Here is a 7,413-nt window from a genome sequence, read left to right as displayed (position 1 = left end):
GGACGGTGCTGCTGGCTGAAAGCGCTGCTCCCCTGAAAGGCGGCTTACTAAGCCGGTGAGCGGCTCGCCATCGCTCCTCCTCCCGGCCCCGAGCAAAAGGCGGCCGGGTCTCCCCAGCCCTGCGGCCGGGCGTGTAGGCGAACTCCCGGGGAAGGGGTTAGGGCTGTCCCGACCCAAAGGCCACCCCCGCCCCCGTGCCTGCCGTCGGGCTGTGAACTTTCCTGCGGGGTAAGTTCTCCTTTAAGAAAGCGAACTGTTCCTTATGCATATTTAAGGCTGTTTGTCTGCAGTGCCCAGCTGACGCGGGGCTGGAGGCTCACACGCGGGACCTGAATTGTAGGGGAGTAAATCATCCACACTTTAAACGCACCCTCTGCCAGGGCTCCAGTTGGGAGCCCCTTGCCATTGCTCTAAACACATGTAAGTCAGAACCGGGGGGGCTGGGCGGGGGGGAGGCTAAGTCTAGTTAGGGAGATGGGTAGGCTATTCTGTTCATTCCCATCACAAAAAAAAAAAAAAAAAAAAAAAAAAAAAGAAAACCAACCTGGTAATACAGTTTAGGGTAAGAAATTTTGTCCTTGGAGGTTTTTTTTTTCCTTCCCCCCCCCCCCGCCCCGTGTTATTTTCCGCCCAGCCCAGGGGCTCCTGGCCCCCTCAGCCTGCCTGTACCCCTAATGCAGCCGAGCGGAGGGGGTTCGGGGCTCCCCCCCCTTTTGCCCCCCACCCGAGCGCTTTGCCGGGCGCCGAAGGGGCCTGTGAGGAGCCGAGAGGGGCGCGGGGGGGGGGGGGGGGGGCGGTAAGTGGACCCCTTGCTCCAGCCTGGGGGGGGCAGGAGGAGACCTCCCCTGTCACCGCGCATCAGGGGGCTCCGCCGCCGCCCGAGGGTGGGACCCTGAGCGGCCTCCTCAGTCCGGGGGGAGCCCCCGGGGAAGGGAGCGCCCGGGAAAAGCCCCCCTCCGCCGCCGTAGGCGTGTGTGCCTCTGGAGGTGTGGGAAACGAGCGAGCGTCTGCGGAGGTCAGGCGGGCGATCTTCCACTGCAGCTCGAGTGGGAAGGAGCAACTTTCAGTGCTGTGCTCTTAGCGGTTTCCTGCCTTTTAAAGTGAACTTGTTCGAGTGTGTTATTCGAAATGTGGTTCAGTAGTTATGCCTTCAAATTAAGTTGCTTCTCGGTCCTCGTTGGGAAAAGCAGACATGTGTCCTCAATTGTATAGTATAAAAAAAAAAAACAAACCCAAAAAAACTTCTACTAGGTACTTTATGATTCCATCTGGAGAAATTAAAAGCCCAGAGCTGTAATGTTTATTCTTACATAGTTTACAAAAAAAGGGGGAAATGTGTGAGACACATGTCTCCAAATATAACCAAAGTGCTTTCCCTTCTGGTTAAAAAGTTGCATGCAAATGTTTTCGTTTTAACACTCCCTGCCACCTGTACTTCGCAGGGAAACTTTTCTTGGCGTTAGTGATGAAGCACCAATAGTACTTATTAATGAATTAATTATTATTATGGCTGCTGAATTGACTTTGGAGTGCTTTGGAGGCCAAACTAATCCATGTTAATCAGTTACAATTAATTGTGGTTCAGCTGCTGTTTTAAACGCAGTTTCAAAGACGGAGGCTGTGTATGGGGTGTAGGGGAGGGGGGTGCTCCGGGGTGCCCCCCCGGCCCCCGGCACCCAGCCCCGGGCCCAGAGGTTTCCTTTCGGGTCGCGGGAACCGGCGCAGCTTCGTCCCGCTGCCCGCGTCAGGTCGCGCAAAGGTGCGAGGGGCAGCGTAGGTGACAAACTGCCCTTTCTCCTGGCGAAAGCCGCAAGGATTAAGGGACTCCCGGGCGCAGGAGCGAAGCCCCGCAGGGAGATCTCCCTCTGGAGTTCGCGCTGTGGAGAAGGGCAGCGGGCGCGGGCTCTGCTGCGCCGGCTCTGCTCGGCCGCTTTGGGCCGCGGCTTTTGTTTTGTCTGGGCCGGGGACGAGGAGGAGCCGGTGGGCAGCGGGGCCGCGGCGCGGCCCGCGGCGCGCTCAGCCCCTGCCCGGGGGGAGAGAAGAAAAAAAGCCCCCCGAGGGGGCCGGCGGCAGCTGGGCCGGGCTCCCTGCCTGCCCGGGGGGGCAGAGGGGCGGCCGCGGGGCCGAGGGCACGAAAAGCCGGGGGGTGCGGGCAGGCAGCCGAGACACCAAGGGGATGGTCGCCCCCTGCCCCGCCGCTGCCCGGCCGGGGGGTGCTGGGAGGGGAGAGCCGGGGAAGGGCAAGGCCGGGAAGAGGAGTTGGGAGAGTTGGGGCAAAGCCTGGGAAAGCTCCCGGGGGCGACGGGCGCGGGCGGGGGGCGAGGGCCGCCGCTCGGCCAGCCGGTCGCAGGGCGGCCCGTTTGCGGCCGACGGCTGCGGGAAGCGTCCCCTCCCCGAGGGCTGGCAGGCGAAAGCAGAGCGGGGCCCTGGCTCAGGTGGACCGGGCCGCGGCTGCACCCCGCGGGCCCCTGCCCGGACCCCCGGGGGAGGTTGGACGCCCAGCTGCCCCTCTGCTGCCAGGGAAAGCGGCTTTTCCACAGTAATAACGCCCCCCCCCCCCCCCCAAAGTTAGGGGCGGGAGGGAGGGCGGTGGGTTGCGCCGGGCTGGGGAGAGCCGGCGGTTCCAGGGGTCAGGAAGGATCGCCTGTCGCTAGAGAGTGACACTTCGCAGGAGTAAAACTCTCCCCCCGCCCCAGCCTTCAATGTGTTAGTGGGGTTTTTTTTCTTTTATACCAGTCCGCAGAACGGCAATGTGAAGCTGTACTCCCTCCCATCCTCTCTGGAATTGGGTTGCTGGGATTTTTTTGCGGTTTGATTATTTCTTCTCCCACTCCCGCTCTTTCTCAAAGATTCACCCTCTTTTATTCTTTTTTTTTTTCCTTCATCCCACTGACTCTGCTCAGCTTTTGCTTAAGACGGGCAAGCAAAAAACCAAACCACCTTCCCCTTCTACGTGCAAACAGACCTTTCTTGGAGAGCAGTAAAACAAACAAAAAAACTTTTACCTGCAAGAGAAGATAGCGTACAAAATTATCCCCCCCTCCCGTCCCGTATCGAATACAGCTGTAATTCAATGAAAATTGAGGGAAGGGATGCATTTTCCACGTGGGAACGGAACAGATCAGGTGGCAGCGGGCGGCCGGGGAGGGAGGACACTTCGGTCCTGTTCGCCACGCGTGGAATCGTTTTCTCCAGCTGGGGCGGGTGGTGGTGTTCCGGCAGAGGTGCAGGAAACAAATCCCCGGCTCTCCTCTATCACAAAAGCTGGCTGCGTTTGGTGAAACATGCGTATTAACCAACTTTCTCCCCCTCCCACCTTCTTTTTATTTGTTTCCCCGGGTTGCGGGACCTAGGTGGTCAAAAACAAAAACAAAACAAAAAAGCACTTGCGTTTGCGGCGGCACTTTGTCGTCGGGGCAGCACACCCGCATGAGATTATTGCCGGGGTTTTATTTGCATGCAGCTGCAAACCCACACCCCGGCTGCTGGCCGCGGCGCATAAAGGGCTGCCGGGGCCGGCCCCTGCCCGGCCGCCGCGGCTCCCAGCGGGAGCGCGGCCCGGGGGCGGCGGGGGAGCGGGGGGGGGGGGGGATTTGGGGGTGGGTTTGCTCCCGACACAGCCCGGGGGGGTCCGAGCCGGCAGCGGCCGGGTCCCGAGCGCAGCCAGAGGCTGCAGGTGCCTGGGGGGGGGCGGCGGCCCCGCGGCCCCGGCCCGCCGCCCCCCTCCCCGCCGCCCGGCTCGCCCCCAAGGCAGCCGCGGCTCCCGCTGGCCTTGCTCACAAGCACGTCCGAGGAAAGCTTCCCCTGATGTCTATGTCCCGGGAAAAAAAAAAGAAAAACAAACACGGTGGCGGATCCTCGGGATTTCTTAGCGCTATTTTCAGTGCTTTGAAATTTGCAGTAATGTTGATGTTCTTTCCCCCTTCTCCTCTCTTCTCCCCTCTCTTCAGCCCAGTAGCGTCTGGCAACGTTTGATGAGGAAGCTCTTAACCTTTGAAGCAAGGGGTTTAGGTTCAAAATGCCTCCTTCGCTACCTGCTGTATCCCCACACACACACCCACGTTACGAGGATGGATTTGGCTGCATCTGGGATCGATGCATCTGTGTCCTAAGGCCTCCATCTACCTCGGGCTGCGCCACCAGGTCTCCTTCATCTTCTCCCGGAGAGCCGGGCGAAGGCGTGGGGTTCCCGGGGCTCGAACTCGCTCCCCTCGGAGCGCAGCGGGAACAAAAGCTGCCCCCGAAGCGGGGCGAGCCCCGCGGCAGCGCTGCCCTGGCCTGGCCGGGCCCCCCCTCCCTGCGGGGAAGGACGGGGTCAAACCAGCCCCCTGCAAACTTTGGGGGGGCTCCTATCCGCCCCTCTGCCCCGACGGCCAGCATGGGGCTGTAGGAGAAGGAGAAGACAAAACTGGATGCGGGGAGCTTGATGATTTTGGCAGAGGAAAGAGACGTTCCCACTCCACGCGGGCTCCTGCGGCCGGGCGTGAGCAGGGGGGCTGCCAAATACAGGGGGCTGCGGAGCGGGGGCTGCCAGGCAGCGAGCAGGCAGGGAGGGCAGCGCCGGGTGGGCCCCTCCACGGGGAAAACCACCCCGTGAGGGCCAAGCTGGAAGGACAATGGAGATCCCCCCACAGACAGACAGACAGACAGACAGACAGACACGCTCGCCCACCACCCCCTTCTCCTTCGCATCCCCTCGGCGGTGCGTGGGCACGTCGCGCTGCCCCTGGGCCAGGCCACGCCGCGGGTGGAGGGTGAACCCCTTCTGCCTGCTGAGGGTCTGGGGGGCTGGGGGGCGGCCTGGGGGCTGGGGGGCAGCCTGGGGCCTGGGGGACAGCCCGCCCCGCCGGGCCGGGGGGCTGGAGGGCGGCCTGGAGGCTGGGGGGCAGCCCGCCCCGCCGGGCCGCCCCGTCTAACGCGGAGCCCGGCAGCGGGAGGGATTCGGCCGGGCTGCGGAGGCACAGGAGCGCACAGCCCCTTCCCGGAGCACGGGGGAGGGGGGCTCCCTTCGCCTTCCCCCTGGAAACTGGGGAAGAGGGGGCCGGGGGTGCTTGCGCGGCGTGGGACGCGCCCGTGGGCTGCAGCGGGGTCAGCAGTAAGAGTGGCCAGGGAAAGGCAGGAGGGGATGAAACCATTCGCAGGCTCCGTGCGGAGCGGGGGTGTGTTGTCACCTTTGTTTTGGTTGTGTTGTTTTGTTTTCCAGGGGATTTGGGACAATAGCTGGAGCGGATTATTCGTTCCCGTAGGCAATACTTCCCCGTATGGGCTTCAGGATGCAGTTGGAGGCTCGGGAACAAAGCGGGCATCTAATGTCAAGGTAACTGGTCCCCTTCCTTTGTTTATGCTATTGTTAATGACGGGGCTCACTCAGCCCTGGCCTCAGCCGTGCTCTATGGCATTCATATTGACTTGAGAGAATAGGCAGGACAATTAAAAACCAACACCAAAACCCAGGACAGCAGCAGCAGCCAGCCCAAGCCCAGTTCTTCAGGCAAAACATGCCTCTCCTGGGCTACTGAGAATGAGATTGTCACCTCGCCTGGTAGTCACAGAAATACACGTACCGTTCCAAAGATCAAACACGTCCGTATCCATCTTTAACACCTAGGGGAGACGCCGTAACCCTGTCCTTCAGTTCAAAATCAAAAGGGAAAGGGCATTATTTTCAAACACCCACTATTAGAGCATGAGGGAATTCTCACCAAGCTAAAAAAAAAAAATTACAAAATCTAACAAAATAATTCTTTTAATTACAATAATCTAAACGTAGCAGAAACCTGAGAGTTTATTGACTCATTTTCTTCTTCTCGAGGTAGTGGATGGTATTTAAAGTTCAACATTTCGCACAGCTCCTTGTTTAGTTTAATTTCCTCGACAATCTAGGCGATTTCAGCAAACTGAGTTAAGAATTTTGGTACACATTTGAGTATGGATCTGCATAAAATAGAGAAGGTGACAGAACTGGGGAGAAGATATTTTATTATTTTAGGAAGAGAAGGGGGTGTATGTTTGCGGGGGGGGGGGGATGTGTGAGAGAGAGAGAAACAAATGGAGAGCCTTGCACCTTGCATTTGGTCTGTGGCTTTAGTGTGGACTCTGGAACAAATACCTATTAGATTTCTCTGAGAAATGTCCCACTCGGGCAGATGGGCCCCTGTTTTCAATGAGAGATCCAGAAGACGAAAGAAATGTATGTTGCTCCAGCACAATTCTTCACCAACCCATTTTTCCCCCCTTTAGAAAGATTAGTTTCAGCTCTGCTATCCTGAGCCCATTTTCTGTCAGGGAAGGGATATAATAATGATCAATGCCCAGCACGTCTCATTCCTTTTGTACTTGGTAAATATTCGCGATGCCTCAAACTTGGAGGGGAGGTGGAGAGATGAGCCCAACCTCAGCTTCAGAGGATGTCCCCGTCCTCTGGCTCTCACCAGCGCTCACACAGGGAGGGAAAAAATCCAAACAACCAAACCAACCCACTCAGAAGACCCTCCAGCCCACACCTCCCCTACAGCCACGCTCTCGCTTTTCGTATTTTAGCTGCCTGCTTGGTGAAGTGGTCTACATACATAGGGCTACCCAGGTCTACGCGACCAGCTCAGGCTGTACATTAGTACTCCAATTGGAAATGGAGCCTGGAGTTGTTGAGCAAACAGTTCCCGCTCGACTGTAGCGTGGACTGAATGCTGTATAGTCAGCTCTATGGAGCGCTGGCAGGGAAGTCACACCAAGCATTTCCAAAACTAATAACAAAAAGGTTACTATATATAAAACGTTTATACAGCCCACACTGCCTCAAGTTGTTTAAATTTCGGTTTGATGCAAATAAATATAGCAGCCATGCGGTTCCCCATTAGCCAGTCCCTGCTTTTTTAAATCAATTCATTTCAATTTGAAAGGATGGCCCCCGGATGCAAGACAGTCAACAACCCTTTGGCTTTCTCCACTCAACGTGGACCTCAGGAAGAAATAGCGTCTGTCTTTGTCATTTCGCACGCATATCTCGGTGCCTTGACGCTGTGTTTAAGAGCAGGCCCACCACCAGTGAGGGTAACAGTCCCCGGCTGGTTTCCCCTTTCTAATCCATTTTCCCCCATCTCCTCTTAGGATCCTCTTAGGAAGAAATAATTCTGCTGGGCCCCCGTGCCAGGACTTGGAAGGGCATGGCAGAGCGCTCTGATCTGAAAGCACCGTCCCTGTGGGTAGAAACTCCCCTGTGTGTCGTGCACCTTGCAAGAAAGGCAGCGAGGGGACAGGGAGTGACCAGGCATCTGGCATCAAGGAGCAGCAATCCACTTCATGCTACGGCGGAGGAAAGTTTGTTTCCAAACCAAACACTTTTGTGGTGCTCGGTACTGGTGTTGAATCTGTTTGAACCACTCCAAGCCTAAAATAAAGATCTCCGTTCGGGTA

The 7,413-nt window shown here is 57.8% G+C and overlaps 1 long non-coding RNA gene across 1 annotated transcript; it reads left to right on the top strand.

The window, feature by feature from the left end:
* Positions 1–275: 275 nt before the first annotated feature.
* Positions 276–7,413, top strand: LOC148055810 (uncharacterized). The gene is made up of 3 exons (XR_015704653.1): positions 276–420; positions 5,204–5,317; positions 7,108–7,413. It is a non-coding gene; the product is annotated as an uncharacterized LOC148055810 (long non-coding RNA).

The sequence above is a fragment of the Nipponia nippon genome, unplaced genomic scaffold (genome assembly GCF_047370975.1).
Source record: "Nipponia nippon isolate SJK-2023a ecotype South Korea unplaced genomic scaffold, ASM4737097v1 scaffold_2, whole genome shotgun sequence".
Classification (NCBI taxonomy): Eukaryota; Metazoa; Chordata; class Aves; order Pelecaniformes; family Threskiornithidae; genus Nipponia; species Nipponia nippon.
The sequence above is the reverse complement of the archived record's forward strand: the minus strand, read 5'-3'. Positions and strand labels throughout refer to the sequence as shown.